This window comes from Elephas maximus, chromosome 6 (assembly GCF_024166365.1).
Source record: "Elephas maximus indicus isolate mEleMax1 chromosome 6, mEleMax1 primary haplotype, whole genome shotgun sequence".
Lineage (NCBI taxonomy): Eukaryota > Metazoa > Chordata > Mammalia > Proboscidea > Elephantidae > Elephas > Elephas maximus.
This window is the reverse complement of record NC_064824.1, coordinates 16259317-16275568: the sequence shown is the minus strand read 5'-3', so window position 1 is coordinate 16275568 and position 16252 is coordinate 16259317. Positions and strand designations below refer to the sequence as shown.

At 48.9% G+C, this 16252-nt stretch overlaps 1 long non-coding RNA gene across 1 annotated transcript in view; it reads right to left on the bottom strand.

The window, feature by feature from the left end:
• LOC126078536 (uncharacterized) overlaps positions 1–9691 on the bottom strand; it is a 90747-nt gene extending 81056 nt beyond the window's left edge. Inside the window, exon 1 of the long non-coding RNA XR_007518071.1 lies at positions 9667–9691. This is a non-coding gene — a long non-coding RNA (uncharacterized LOC126078536). The remainder of the gene's footprint in view (positions 1–9666) is intronic.
• Between the last annotated feature and the right edge of the window lie 6561 nt (positions 9692–16252).

Sequence of the window (16252 nt, the reverse complement as noted above, 5' to 3'; positions counted from 1 at the left end):
AGAGAAGACAGACAGACAGATACAGAGAAACAGACTTTCCCTTCTCATCCTGCATCCAAGGCTTGCCTTGGTCCTATGCAGATTTCAGGCACTGGCTAACACTTGGCTTCCCAGGCATCTGAGGTCCAGGCCCCTGACTCTACTCCCCTCCTCCCCCACTCCCCTGCTGTGCTGCTAAACTGAAGACTAAGTGATATGAACACAGCTCCCCTTTTGCAGAGTGGCCTTGGAACCAACGGATGGCCTCCAGTGCCGCACAAACCACTCACACATGGGGTCTGCAGTGCCTCGTGCTGGTGCAGTCTCTGTACATAAACTGAGGGATACAGGTGCACCTCACATGTGTGAAATCGGAAAACTCCCCATCTGACTTTGCACGCTGTCCAAGGTGGAAAACTTGGGACACCTGGAAAATCAAGGCAGTCCCGTAGAGTTCGCTCCCACAGGTTTCACTGTAGAAGAAATTGGGAACAGTGAAACCTGGGAAGGGGAGTGAACTGCCAGGGCTAGGGGTAAGAGGGAGGATTCTCAGCTGCCTTCTCACTTCTCTGGAATTGTTTTTACCATGTATTAACTATTCGAAACTAATAAATACATTTATAAATTTTTTTAACAATAAGAAAACTTACCATTTGAAGGAATTGTATAAAAAATTGTTCCGTAAAGCAAATAAAACATACTTAAAAGGCACACCCAATGAGAAAGCTTTCCCTGTGCCCTCCTGGCCCCGACCCACACCTGTGCTTCTCAGGCAGCCCACTAAGGTTGGTGGCAGCCCCTCTGACCTTGGCTCAGCTTTGTCCTCTAACTCCAGCCCTTCTGAAGCCTGGGGCCTGCAAGGCCTCTCCAGCTCGGCCCTCGGAATGCCCCCAGCAGCCCCTAGCAGTCCCCTGGTCAGTCCACGCCACAAAGCCCCCATGCCTAATCTCTCTTCATAGTGCCTAGCACTTACAGAGCTTTTCCCACCTGTTCGTTCTGTTTGAACCATGAGGGCTTGTCAGCACAGCCATGAGCCGTTTTGTTTATAGAAAACACAGCATGCGACTCTCGGGCTGAAGGTCCAGCATAAGTTGGACAAATGACAGTAATGACAGCAAAATCCTTTAAGCAGTTTCTACTAACTCATGTAATCCCTACAATCCCCATTTTCCTGAGGAGGAAACTGAGGCATCAAACGGTTAAGTAAGGTGTCCAGACCACACAGCTAGTGAGAGGTGGAGCCAGCTTCAAACCCCCACGGTCTAGCCCGGGGCCCATGCTCTGTAGGAAAATGGCCAGTCCCTGATCTACAGCACTGTCAAAATAAACCAGGTTCGGAGGTAAGGATGAGGCAGATGTCCTCCCAGGAACTCCAGAACCTCGTCCAAAGCATTGTGGAGATGCGCTGAAGTCAGCAAGCTGTTTAAATCCCAACTCCACCAGCCAAGAGCTGTGCAGCCCTGGGCAAGTTATTTATTCTCTCTGAGCTTGGTTTCTTCCCCCATAAAATGTGGAGAGTAATATGTCAAGATTATTGGGAGAATTAAATCAAGCAAGATCATTTATTATGATGATCAAGCATCTGTCTCGAAGACTTCCCCAAGGGAAGCCTGTGCTCCAAGCCCTTAGGGACCGCATGGCACGGCCATCAGGAAACTCAGCCTCAGTAGAGCTGAAACCGTCTTTTCCTCGGACCCAGCAGGACAGAGCGTGAGAGCCCTGGATGAGGTGGGAGAGTGCCGTCCTGCCTCCAGAGAGGTCACAGCAGGGAGAAGGGAGGCACTGTCAGGCAGCTATTGCACATACCCCCTGTCATTTAATTCTCTTGACAGCCCTGCAGGAGTCCCTAACTAGTACAAATGGTTAAGCACTCAACTACTAGTCGAAAGGTTGGCAGTTCAAACCCACCCAGAGACTCCTCAGAAGACAGGTCTGGTGATCTCCTTCCAAAAGGTCACAGCCTTGAAAACTCCATGGAACAGTTCTGCTCTGCACACACAGGGTCGCCATAAATCAGAAGCGACTCAAAGGCAACTAACAACAACAGCCCTGTGAGTCTCATTCCCATATAAAATGGGATGCAGAGTGGGGGATTGAGCTACCCAAAGTTGAAAAGCCAGGATCAGACGCTCCATCCCTGGCTGTGCATGAGGCAGAAGTCCAGGCCTCCAGGGTCACTGTTCTGCTTCCTGCCCTCCCTTCTGCCTTACCTCCTTGGCTCAGGCCCCAGTGGAGCTGCAGCTCCCCACCTCCACACTGGCACTGTCACCCCCTCCTCAGGCCTGGTCCTCGGACACTGGAGAGGATAAAGAGGTGTCCCTACATGGTGACACTCTGAGACAGGGCCCAGGGCACACAGACCAGTGTGAGCACCCTGCTCCCTGAGCTCAAGGCGAGCCTGGGCAGGACAGGGACACAGGTCAGGGACCTGGGTGTCACCTAGTGCATGCTCACTTCTTGGGATCGCGCCATGGTTTTCTCTTCGCCAGGATGAACACCATCCCCCTCTGGCTTCCTCCTTGGATTTCAGGGGCAGCCATCACATCCACAAGTGCAGGTATGACCCGCCTACAAGGCCCTTCACCCCCAAGGCCAGGAATGGATCTTGGACCCTCACACACTGAGACAAACCCCCACAGGGTGAGGCACCATGTGAACTTAAGGTCAAGAGAGTGTAGAAGGGGCTCACCTGCTGCTCACACTCAGTGCCCAAAAGGAGACACAGTACTTGGACCTGGCAAGGGGCAGGGGGATTGTCAAGAGTAGGAGGCCACTCTGGGTGGTGGGATGAAGTGTGCCCCTCAGAGGGGGGCTCTGGGGGTCCTCTGCACCCTCACTTGATATGTCCGCAGCCAGTCAGGCCCCCTGATCGCCCCAAGACCTTCTACAGATGTCAAAGCACTGTTCGGGTGAGAAGAATCCCCCTAAGCTTCCCGGAAAGAAAGCAGAAAGAAGCCCAGGCCACACTCCTGGGAGCTGAGGAGAGCCTTCTCCACTGACAGGTCTGTGATGTTGTCCTTCCTCCCCTCAGCACCCTCCCACACATAGTCAGCAGCCCTCCTGCTGCGCCTGGAGCCCCCAGAGATCCTGAGAAGGTGAGAGACGGACTCGGGGGCAATATGTCCACAATTGAGGGCTCCGTGACGGCTGCTCTCATCAAGGAGACTTGACTACAGCACAGCCAGTGCCAGAGTAAATGCTAGGGGCAGAAGTGGGAAAGGAGGCCCAGGAGGGGCTCTGGGTGGAGGGGCAGAGGGGGAGGTGGAGGAAAGAGAAGAGCCACAGCCACCATGGTGTAGCATGTGAAGACTGCTGGGCAGCAGCACATGGGCAACAGCCATGCATTCCCCACCAAGTCCAGTCTAGGGGCCTGGTCAAAAGAAGGGCTGACGCTCTTGGGTATTGATTCCACCTGAACGCCCCACAGTAGTCTCAATAAGTGTCTTACAGCATGACTGTGGGGTGGAACATCATGCACCCTTAAAAAGCTGTTTGAAGGAGCTTTTGAGGTTACAGATGAAGACGCCCCAGAGAGATCCCTCCCTGCTCTGCATGCCTGTCCCTACTACAGGCTGTTAGGGCAGACCCTGGGCAGGAGAGAGGAAGACCAAGGGGCTGGGGTACGTCCCTCAATCAGTCCCTTTTCTTCCTCATTTTTCTGGTGCTCCTCTCTGCTGACATCTGCTTGCTGCCTGCCCTGATCACTTGAAACTCAAGACAGCCTCAGACCCCTGGGTTTCAGGATGGAATTTGCTGGCTGTGAAGAGGAAGGCCTTCTAGCTGCTGAAGTGAAACATTTATCCAAGATGCACTGTGTGGGATTCCTGGCGCCCACCCAGCACCAACCCAGCCAGAAGCCAGCCCCAGACCTCACTGATGAGGCTTTGAACCAGGCGAGACTCAAGGCAGAAGGGGAGGCTGGTCTAAGCCTTTCAAAGTGTGGCGGGAAATATTTTCTGTTAATTCCAACAACTTGTAAAATTAAGTTCTATTTGGCCACTTTCAAAAATATTTTCCTCTCTTGATTTAATCAAAGCTGCATCCATGCCATTGTTTCTAGACAAGCCGGGACCCACTGGTGACGGCAGAGCCTGCTCAGGCCCCCACAGCTAGCCACAGTGGCCCAGCCTCTCCTCCAGACCTTCTGTCCTTGCTGAGGCCCAGGCAGAATGGGGGTGGTTGTGAAAGAAGGGACAGGAATAGGTAGATAAATGACAGAGAGAGAAATTTTAATTTGCCTTGTTCATACCTTCAAATCTGACATGATTCCCTTTTTGAACATTTCAAATTAAGACCAAGATGCCCTTTGGCACTGGTGGTTTTGTTCTTTCTGCTCTCCCCAAGTTCCTGAAATGTGTTGGGGTGGAGAAAGGAGTGTAGAGAACAAAGAGAAGTGACTGTCCTGTCCACCGTGGCCAGAGCACTAGGGAAGCCCCACCCATAAGCACAGAGGACCCCCATATGTGGTCAGCCTGTCTGTCCCCTTTGTGGGAGAGAGACAGTGGCCCACAGAGCTGCAAGCCCAGTCAGCACTCCCAGTCAGAGCCACGAACATGAGTGAACTGTGGGGTGCTGCATCGAGGAGGTGGAAAAGCCAGGTAGGGGAGGAATTATGGGTATGGGAGTGCTTTCCTGTGATGTAGGACTTAACATCCGGACAAGGGCTCAGGAGCGCTCCCATGCAGCTGGTGGCCCTGGGGCTGGGAAGAAGCAGTGGCCCACACTCGGTGATAAGAAAGTGCCAGAGTGCTGTGGCAGACAATGGACTCCAGGAAGCAGGCAAGCCCGAAGGGGTATACGACATATGAAGAAAGGCCATCAGCTGCCCTGTCCCCCGGAGGGTTTAGGGACACCCACTCACTGAAGGGAGAAGGCTTGTGACAGTGAGCAGCCCCAGCATCACTGGGACCTGCAAGCCACTGTCCACAGCAGGAGGTTCTACAACAGGACAAGGCTCCTTCATGTTTATGGGGAGGACAGAGCCCGACATAACGGAGGCCAGGCAGCGTCACCCAAGAGTCAGAAGCCAGGTGCATGTTACGCAATGAGCAGTGGCACCTGGCTGGCAGAAGGCTCTGGAAATAAAGAGCATGAGCTCATCAAGACAAATGAGATGCGTCAAGAATGAGGGGACTGCTTAATGCATACAATCGAAATAAGTCAAGGCTGGAAGACTGCCAGCAAAGGCTCTGTTATGTATTAAATTATACCCCCCCCCCAAAAATATGTGTTGTAAATCCTAACCTCTATGCCTGTGGTTATAATCCCGTTTGGGAATGTGTTATTTTTGTGTTATGTTAATGAGGTAGGATTAGTGTAGGGTGTATCTCGAGTCAATCTCTTTTGAAATATAAAAGAGATGAAACAAGAGAGCAGAAGTGAGATGGGGTAAAATAGGTGCCAAGATATATGGAGCTCCCCAAGGAATCAGGAAACAGAAACTGAAGAGACAAGGACCTTCCTCCAGAGCCAACAGAGAGAGAAAGACTTCCGCTAGAGCTGGCACTCTGAATTAGAAATTCTAGCCTCCTAAACTGTGAGAAAATAAATTTCTATTTGTTAAAACCATCCACTAGAGGTATTTCTATTATGGCATCTCTAGATAACTAAGACGATTTCGTTCCAGAAGAATGGAGTGCTGCTGTAACAGATACCTAAAATGTGGAAGGAGTTTGGGAATTGAGTAATGGTTGGAGGCTGGAAGATTTTTAAGAAGACTAATAGTAAAAGCCCTGTTGGTACAGTGGTTAAGAGTTTGGTTGCTAACCAAAAGGTCAGCAATTTGAATCTACCAGTTGCTCCTTAGAAACCCTATGGGCAGTTCTACTCTGTCCCACAGGGTCACTATGAGTCAGAATCAACTCAACAGCAACGGATTTTTTTTTTTTTTTTTTTTTTTTTTGGTTAATAATAAAAACCTCGATTGCCTTGAAAAGATTGTCGGTACTATTGTGGATGTCAAAGGCAGTTCTGGTGAGTGCCCAGAAGAAAGGGAGGAGAGCTATACAGAAAGTCTCTATCATCTTAGAGAATACATATGGCACCTGCAACAGAATGTTGCTAGGAATGTGGACCTTGAATGTGCTTCTGGTGAGGCTTTAAAAGAAAATGACGAACATATGATCGGACAGTGGAAGAAGGGCAATGTTTTTTGTGCAGCGGCAAAGAACTTGTCTTAATATGTAAATGTTCGGTGGAAGGTAGAACTTGTAAGTTATGAACTCTTATATCTGGCTGAGGAGATTTCTAAGCAAGATCTTAAAGGGGCCGTGTGGTTTCTCCTTGCTGCTTATAGTAAAATGTGAGAGGAAAGAGATGGACGTAAAAATGAACTGTGCAAAATGAAAACAAAATTTAAAGATTTGAAACATTCTGTTGTATAAACTAACATGTCTAGAATTTTCACCAAAGACACAGCCACACAATCTTCTGTTAAAGAGATTAAGCTATGAATGATGGATCTAACCAATTACCACAGCAGAAAACACATCAGCTCAGACTGAAGGGAGCAGAGAAAGAATGAAAGGAAAGAACACTGACTGCCTCTTGGAATTCTGCAGGCAGGAAACAGGTCAAAGGAGTTACATGTCTTGTCCCCCCAAAAATAAAAAGGCCATCCCTGGAGCACCTCAGAGATCAGCAGAACTGTTGGAAGGATCACAGGAAGCAGGGCCTTCTCAGTTTCAAAGGGTGAGGCCACAGTCTCCTGGATCTCAAAGTGTGGTGCCACAACCTCCTAGTTTTGAAAGAGTCAGAACTTTGCCAACTTGGTTCCAGAGCCTGGGGCTGCCATTAAGGTGTACCAGGGGGATGGGGCCACCAAGCAAAGCTGAGGGAGCGGGGCTGCCATGCCCGAGGAGCAGAAGAACAGGGCCTACCAGGCCTAGGGGGTGGTGGGTCACCACTGAGATGGACTAGGAGAATAGGACCCCCTAAAGCCAAAGGAGCAGGGTTGCCATTTTAAATGGCCTGGAAGGTGGAGCTGAAGTTCAGGGCCAAGAGGCCTCTACCCAGAATCTAGAGGATGTGGCCAACACCAAATATGAAGGGTAAGGCCATTACCCATATGGTCACAGAGAAGAGAGGATTATTTTAAAGCCTTGAGAGCTAATGTAATTTGCTCTGCTGGGTTTTGGACTTGCTTGATGCTTGTCCCTCGAAGCTCTCCCATTTGAAATGGAAATGTCTACCCTGTGCCTGTTCTACCATTGTGCTTTGGAAATAGATAACTTGTAATCTAGATTCCACAAGTCCACAGATGAAGACAAATTTTGCCCCCAAATGTAATAAATCTAAAGCGTCACACATATTTTAGATGATCCAGAAGATGAGATTTTGGACTTGGAGTTGATTTAAGACATTTGGAATGATGTGATGGGGTGAATGTGTTTTAGATGTGGCAAGGACATGAATTTGGGGGGGGCCAAATGGTAGAGTGTTAAGGATTGAGTTAAAAAATAAATAGTCATGACCCCTTGCCTAGCTTCAGGTCCTAAGTCAGTTTTCAGCTGGAAGCCACCAAGTGGAGGCCTGGAGGGGTCCCAAAAGGAAAGCCCCTGCCACACTGCTGCAGGGATACCCAGTCATACTCCTCAGTTTTCCCCAAAGCTGTTTACTTGGGTGACCATACACTGGGGAATAACAATGCCCAGGCTCTCCAAGGATTGCTGAACATTGATTCATGGGGACCTAAAATGAAACCCGGGTGGCGTAGTGAGTAGGTGCTACTGCTGCTAACCAAAAGGTCAGCAGTTCAAATCCACCGTGAGCTCCCTGGAAATTCTACGGGGCAGTTCTACTCTGACCTATAGGGTTGCTATGAGTAGGAATTGACTTGACAGCAACAGCTTTTTTTGGTTTTGGTAGAGTGAGTGGTGTGTAGGGACTGAGTATCACTAGAGTCCTGGCCCAGCTCATGCTCACAGTGGGCCCACTGGGCCCCAGACCAGTCTATTGGTCTCTCCCATTCTGGGCCCTGCCTGTCTCTACAACCTTTGAGCAAAATGGCTGTGAGTGTTAAATAAAGACTCCTTGGACAGTCCTTGATACTTAGTAGGAGCTTGTCAAGGTCAACTCTCATCCACTTCCTTCCTTGGCCTCCTCTCTGTTTTTTTTTTTTTTTCCTTCACTCTCAAGAACCACAGCCCCCAAGTACTCACCTTCTTGCTAAGGAAAGCCAGTAAGGTGTGGCCATCAATAGTCTCTCCCCCTTGCATTATAAAAGACATACAAAGAAAGGAATATTCAAGTCAAAAAAAAAAAGACTGTGTAATGGTGGAATTCCTGGCAAATAAGCAAGGCCATGAGGCAGTCAGTGCTGTTGAGCAAAGAATTGCTTCCATATTCCTCTAGAAGCATAAAAATGGGCACCGTCTTAGTTTAGTGCAGCTATAACAGAAATACTACAAGTGGATGGCTTTAAAAAACAACAATTTATTCTCTCACAGTTCAGGAAGCTACAAATCTGAATTCAGGGCACCAGCTCTAGGAGAAGGCTTCCTCTCTCCGTCTGCTCTGGGGAAAGGTCCTTGTCATCAATCTTTCCCTGGGTCTAGGAGTTTTTCAGCACAGGGACCCTGGGTCCAAAGGATTCACTCTGCTCCCAGCTCTTCATTCTTGGTGGTTTAAAAGGTCCCTTTCCTCTCTGCTCAAGTCTCTCTTTTATATCTCAAAAGTGATTGACTCAAGACACAACCTAATCCTGTAGATTGTGTCCTGCCTCATTAGCATAACTGCCTCTAATCCTGCCTTATTAACATCATAGAGGCTAGGATTTACAACACATAGGATAATCACAGCAGATCACAAAATGGTGGACAACAACACAATGCTGATAATCATAGCTGTGATGGTTAAGATTGTGTGTCAACTTGGCTGGGCCATGATTCTCAGTGTTTCTGGCAGTTGTATAATGTTGTGGTCACTTCCTTGTTGAAATTTGATATGTGATCACCCCCATGTTGGAATCTGCTAAGTGGTACTGGCAGGGGCGGGGCCTGTGGTGGCTCACCGCCCCATTAGGCTTCATCTCTCTGCCCTCCTCCACCTACTTACTTCCTGATCACTTTGCTGGGGCTTTTGCTTGTTCTGGATCCTGCAGCTGGCTCCATTTCATCTGGCCTCCAGTTCTTGGGATTTGGGCTAGCAACTTACTGGGGGTCCTACCTACCAATCTTGGGTTCACCAGCCCCTGTGGCTACATGAGTCAGCAGAAACTGAAACAACAGTGCTCTCCAGCCCATCAATCTTGGGTTCGCCAGCCCCTGGGGTTATGTGAATCAGGAGAATCTACTTTCCCGCCCCACAGACTTGGGACATACAGCCTCTAAAAACCTCATGAGCTTTTCCTTGATATAAATCTCATATATATATATATATATATATATATATATATATATACACGAGCACACACACATATATACATATACAGATATATACATATATACACATATATATGCTTTATTGGTTTTGCTTCTCTAGAGAACCCAGCCTAAGACAATAGCTTAGCACAGATGACACACATTTTGGGGGGACACAATTTAATCCATAACATTCCACCCTTTGGCCGCCAAAAATCCATGTCCTTGTCACTTGTAAAACACACTTACCCCATAACGTCATCCCAAAATTAGAAATCAACTCCAAGTCCAAAAATTCATGTCCTTGTCACTTGTAAAACACACTTACCCCATAATGTCATCCCAAAATTCTAAATCAACTCCAAGTCCAAAATCTCATTTTCTGCAAAATTCCTCTTCATCTGTGAAATCCAGAACACAAGTTAACTTTTTCCAAAGTACAATGGTGGAACAGGCACAAGATAAACATTTCCATTACAAATGGGAGAAATTAGAGAAAAAGAGGGATAACAGAATGGCAGCAGAACACATTACATTAGCTCTCAAGCCTTGAAAATAATCCTCTATTCTCTGAGACAATTTAGGCAATGACCCTGCCCTCCAGACTCTGGGTGTTGGCCACACTCTCCAGGTTCTGGGTGGAGGCCCCTCAGCTCTGGACTTCAATTCTGCCTTCCAGGCCATGGGAATGGCAACTCTGTTCCCTTGTATTTGGGCAGTCCTACCCTCCTAGTGGAAACCCTGGTGGCATAGTGGTTAAGTGCTACAGCTGCTAACCAAAGGGTCAGCAGTTTGAATCCGCCAGGCGCTCCTTGGAAACTCTATGGGGCAATTCTACTCCATCCTATAGGGTCACTATGAGTTGGAATCGACTCGAGGGCACTGGGGTTTTGGGACCCTCCTGGTCTGTTTGTGTAGCTACCGTACACCCTCAGCCTGGCAGCCTTGTTCTTCTGCCCCTTGGGCATGGAAGCCCTGCCCCCTCAGCTTTGGGCAGCATATCTGGCCCCATCCTGCTGGCACTCGTGAAAGACAGCCCCACACTCCAGAACCAAGTTGGTGAAGATTCAACTCTTTGAAACCTAGGAGGCTATGGCCCCACCCTTTGAAGTCCCAGAGGCCATGGCTCACCCTTTGACACCCCAGAGCCTACTCTTTGAGACTGAAACATCTCTGCTTCCTATGTTACTTGTCTCTTCAGCTTCTGCTTCCTAGTTCCTTGGCCCCTGGCCTCTTGGGCCCCTTAGGCCAGCCTGGAGTCTGCCCTGCTGAGGCAAGTGTTCCAAAGCTCTTTAGCTCTACCAAAAAATGCCTAGAGACACCCCCTCCACCAGAAAACCTCCTGCACAAAGGCGCTCAGACCTCTCACTTCATGGGTTGGCTCCAGTGCTGTCTCTTTTGGGTCTCCAGGTTCTGCTGCTGCCGTTTCTCTGCTGCTGCTTTGCCTGCACCATCTCCGATGTTACAACTCCCCTCACTTCCTTCTGAGCTCTCACCAGAATTTTCTGATGTCCATAACTCCACCAACAGTCTCTGCAAGGCAATCTAGGCTTTTACTTTTAGGCACTTTAAAATTCTTCCAGCTTCTACCATTTACACTTTCAAAACCCCTTCCACATTTTAGGTACCTGTTAGAGCAGCACCCCACTCTTTTGGTACCAAATTCTGTCTTAGTTATTTAGTGCTGCTATAACAAAAATTCCACAAGTGGGTGGCTTTAAAAAAAATGGAAATTTATTCTCTCACAGTTTAGGAAGCTACAAGTCTGAATTCAGGGAACCAGATCTAAGAGAAGCTTTTCTCTCTCCATCTGCTCTGAGGGAAGGTCCTTGTCATCAACCTTTCCCTGTGTCTAGGAGCTTCTCAGCACAGGGACCCTGGGTCCAAAGGACCTGCTTTGCTCTCAGCTCTTCATTCTTGGTTGTTGGAGTTTCCTCTCCTTTCTGTTTCATTCTCTCTTTTATATCTCAAGAGATTTACTCAAAATACAACCTAATCCTATAGATTGAGTCCTGCCTCATTAACATAACTGCCTCTAATCCTGCCTCATTAACTTCATAAACCAAAACCTTTGCTGTCGAACTTCTTCAGACTCATGGCAACCCTATAGGACAGAGTAGAACTGCCCCATTGGTTTTCCAAGGAGTGGATGGTGGATTCAAACTGCCAACCTTTTGGTTAGCAGCCAAGCTCTTAACCACTGCACCACCAGGGCTCCATTAACATCATAGAGGTTAGGATTTACAACGTGTAGGATAACCATATCAGATCACAAAATGGTGGACGACCACACACTACTGGGAATCATGGCCTAGCCAAGCCAATGCAAATTTGGGGTGGGAGGGGGGACATAATTTAATCCATAACAGACACAAAATCAATATTTATGAAAAATAAGGCCTTACGCTCACCCAACTCCCTGAGCATATGTCGAGTACCACATTGTGTAAAAGTATCTTATTTATTACCTGTTAGCTTCTCTGCTTTTCTCCCTAAATTACAGGGCTTTGAATCAGTTCAAACCAGTTCAGTCATGGCCAATGACGTGAAACCAGAACTGACCCAAATTTTTACAATTTGGGTGATTCAGAGTGACAGGTGGAACGGGAAAAATTACAGGTCTAAGCCCTAGAATGGGGGACTCAGCAGAGGTGTAATGAGTCCTTTCAGGAGCCTGACACACAGGACTGTGGAGAGTGACACACATTCAAAGCAGTGCAGTAGGCCACAATCTTTGAGTGGGGCACCTCTGTTTCTGACTCTGCTCAAAATCTGAAAGGCAAGAGATTTGGTTGCTATGCAATGCATACACTGCCCTTGTTATATAAGAGGGAGATTAGGTTTCTAGCTGGGCTTTGATCATGCATCCTGCCCACCCACCCACCCAGCCCTGCATACACACTTTAGGCTCCTGATGGAAAAGAAGGAGTTGGCTTCCCTACCAGGCTAGGAGCTCTCCACAGGCAGGATTGCCTGGGCTAGACTGACTTCTGCCCCTATGCCACATTAGTGGCCTGGTAACCAGGGGGAATTCCTGATGAAATGTTGTTACCCAAAGCAGATTCTGCTCTTTGCAACTTCTTATCAATAAAGACACACCGAGGTGAGGAGGGAGAAAGAGTTTTTACTGCAAGCGTCCAGGCAAGGAGCAAGGAGGTGTATACCTCAAATCAAGCTCCCCGAACAAAGGGAGGCAGAACCTTTTATACTTTCTCTCACAAGGAAGTACATACAAACATTATGGACTACATAGCTTAACATGGCCTGCAAGAGCAGTAAGACAAATTGCATTTTTTTCTTTGGCATGTAGGCTGGTAAAGTGGGTTTAACTGACTTGAGTCACACCCAGTGCTTTGAGGGCAACGGAAAAGAGAGGCAGGTTCTGCTTGGTCTGAGCAGCTCCCTATAGAGCTACGCTCAGTGCTATCACTTAAGTGCTATCACTTGATAACGACTAAGCAGCTCCTGGCTGTGGTTAGCTATCAGCATGGCTGGCCGGGCTCCTACCAGTACAGGCAAGGAATTATCCCCTTCCCTGGAGCTTAATTTTAAAAACATATTTAGTAACTTCCAAACAAATTGCACAGACTCTCCCAGTTTTGGAAACCCTGGTGGCGTAGTGGTTAAATGCTACAGCTGCTAACCAAAAGGTCGGCAGTTCAAATCCACCAGGAGCTCCTTGGAAACTCTATGGGGCAGTTCTACTCTGTCTTATAGGGTCACTATGAGTCGGAATCAACTCGATGGCAATGGGTTTGGTTTTGGTTTTCTTGGCTCCCGGTTTTATTTGTTTAGTTAGATTAATTCTATTTTAATATTTTCATTAGCTATTTAATTTATTCTAAAACGTGGCACTGCGAAGTAATAAAATTTCTCAAATATTGACAGACAGTAAAGTAAATGTCACCCGGTTACAACCATCTGTTTTTCCTCCAAATTCCTCAAGATGGAGAGTTGTTGCCATCAGTTTATTTATGGGTATTCCTGGGCCTGGGGTGTCTGCCCTCAGCCTTCTCCCAGCCCTGGGCTAGAGCTGCCATGCAGGGCTCTCCAGCCTTGGTCACTAGGATCAGAGGGAAACAGGTAAGGTCGGGTGTGCAAATGAAAAAGCCTGAACATCAAACAGAAATCGAGTTCTGGTTTTCAAAATGGATCCCAAACATAGGCCTGGTTAAAATGTAAAAGCTCACTGCCCCCTCCCATTTGCCCCCACGCCAGTGGGTGTTTTCATGTCCCTGGCCCTAGCCAGGCAAGCCCTCTCCATTTGGGCTATCTAAGGCCCTGAGATGGGAGGCCCCCCACCCTCCCTGCCCAGTCTAGTGCCAGAGAGGAGGGGCTCGCCACCAGGGAGCACAGCTGACTCTGAGGACTCCCACAGAGACCCTGAAGTCAGGCAGGCCTGGAGCACAAAGTCCCCCTACTGCACCCTAAGGTCTGCTTTAGACTCCCAAGGCACCTCCCAGGTGAGCCAGGTCCCTTGTGCTCAGGACAGCTCACAGGCTAGACAAAGGGCAGAGCCAGGTATGACCCTCGATTCCTCAACTTTAAATAGAGTGAGAGCATGGAATTCCCTGTGGGGGTGCTGGTGCCCAGCAGGCCTGCCCACACTGTGGCCCAAAGGTCACTGCAGTGGGGTTCTCCTCTCCAGACCCTGGTCTCTGAGCTACTACTCAATGAGCCAGGAGGGAGGGTGAGTATCTCCCAAGAAGGGTCCAGAACAGGAGGACAGAGTCCCACCCCTGACATTTGGCTATAATCAGTGTTTACACAGAACACATCCTTACAACTCCTCTCTCACCTCCTGGCAAAGCCAAGGCGGCCACATACCTTCCCCATGCTTGTCGGTGCCTCACAGTGCACTGCTTCTTCCTCTGTACCTGCCTCCCTTTCTGCCACCTCTCTCCTGCCTACCTGCAGCCACATGTTACTTCTTCATGAAATAGCCTCTGGAATGGGGAGGGGGAGGAGAGGAGATTCCCCAATGCCCCCCTGCCAAGTCTCTTAGGGGGCAGAAATCCAGGCCCTCTGTCCCAAAAGCAGTGGTGTCAGCCCCCATGGTGTGCTCTAGGGACATCCAGACTCCCCAGGTAGTTCAGAGTCCAGTGGTAAGGCAGACCAGTACAGACCCCTGCCCCAGTGTGTCCCAGCTGAAGACAGAGAGTGCTGAGTCCGTGCCCTGATGTTTCCCAATTGGGGACAGATGTCACTGAGTCATTTCACCAATGTGTCTAGGTGGTAGACAGACTAGAAATGATTCTTTGCCCCAATGTGTCCCAGTGGGGAACAGGCCAGCACTGTGTCCCCACCCCAATGTGTCCCAGTGAGGGACAGACGAGCATTGTGTCCTTGCCCCAATGTGTCCCAGTGAGGGAAAGGCCAGCACTGTGTCCCTGCCCAGATGTGTCCTGGTGAGGGACAAGCTAGCACTGTGTCCCTGCCCAGATGTGTCCTGATGAGGGACAGGCCAGCACTGTCTCCCTGCCTTGATGTGTCCCAGTGAGGGACAGAGCAGCAACATGCCCTGAAGGCTACCATGGAGGTCTGTGTGGACACAGAGCACAATGCAGGTGGCAGGTCTACTCAGAAGACTGGGAAAGCTAGCAGTGGTGATGGGCCCTGGAAATTAGAGCGCGTCTGATCAGCAAGGTGGGGAGGAGGTCACAGGAAGAGAGGACAATGTGAGCAAGGAGTCAGAGGAGAGAACGGACCTACTAGATCAGAGAACCCAGTGCAGCTTGGCTTGGCTGGAGCAGAAGGTGGGAGCAGAGGGGTGAAGATGACAAGCCTAGACCTAAGGCTGGGAAGAAAGGTCAGCTGTCAGCCTGATGACAATCAGAAGCCCCTGATACCTAGACACACGGTTTTCTCCTCTCCCTGGGCTCTCCCAACAAGATATGCTTTGAAATAGTAACATCGCCGCTGTCTTTGTGAAACATCCATTGGGTCAGGCCCTTGGCCATCCTTCATTGAGCCTCTTCACAACCTTAGGTGGAGTCCCTGGGAGGCACAAGCATTTAAGGGCTCAGAGTCTGCCCATTGGAGTTTTGGAAGAAAGTCCTGGCAACTGACTTCTGAAAAAACCCATTGGAGCACAGTTCTACCCCGATACACATGGGTTGCTGTAATTCAGAGTCAACTCTACGGCATCTAGTAATATAACAGCTTAAGGTGGGAAGACTGCTCAACAGGTCACCCAGATTAAGGAGGAAACACGCAGCCAGGGAGCGTCCAGCAGGATCCAGACCCCCGCACTTCCCCACACTGCCCTTCTCTCAGTGGTGGGGACCCTGATGCACATATCTACCCAGGACACTCAGGATCCCTCACCACCTGCAGGGCTGCCTTTCCATCTCCCCATAAGCTGTAAGGTCAAAGAAATCCATAAAGCTTGCCTCAGTGGCATTCCCCCATTCTTTACCTACACAGTGAATCTTCAGTTACCTCCACAAGTTTTGCTGACATCATCCTCAGAATTAATGAAGCCCGTGCAACCTGCCAATCTCACAGCTAGCTCCAAAGGAGAAAAGGCCCAGTGTGTCCTCACAACCAAAAGAGTCTCTACGTTTTCATAAGGCATCTGTTGTTGTTAGGTGCCGTTGGGTTGATTCCAACCCATAACAACCCCATGTGACAGAGTAGAACTGTCCCCTGGGGTCTTCAAGGCTTCAATCTTTACGGGAGCAGATTGCCAGATCTTTTCTCCCTTGGAGCTACTGGGTGGGTTTGAACTGCCCACCTTTCTATTTGCAGTCAAGTGCTTAACCCATAGATGACTAAACCAAGAAAAAAACAAACCCGTTGCTGTCAAGTCGATTCCAGCTTACAGCAACCCTATAGGACAGAATAGAACTGCCCCATAGGGTTTCCAAAGAGCAGCTGGTAGATTCGAACCACTGACCTTTTGGTTAGCAGCC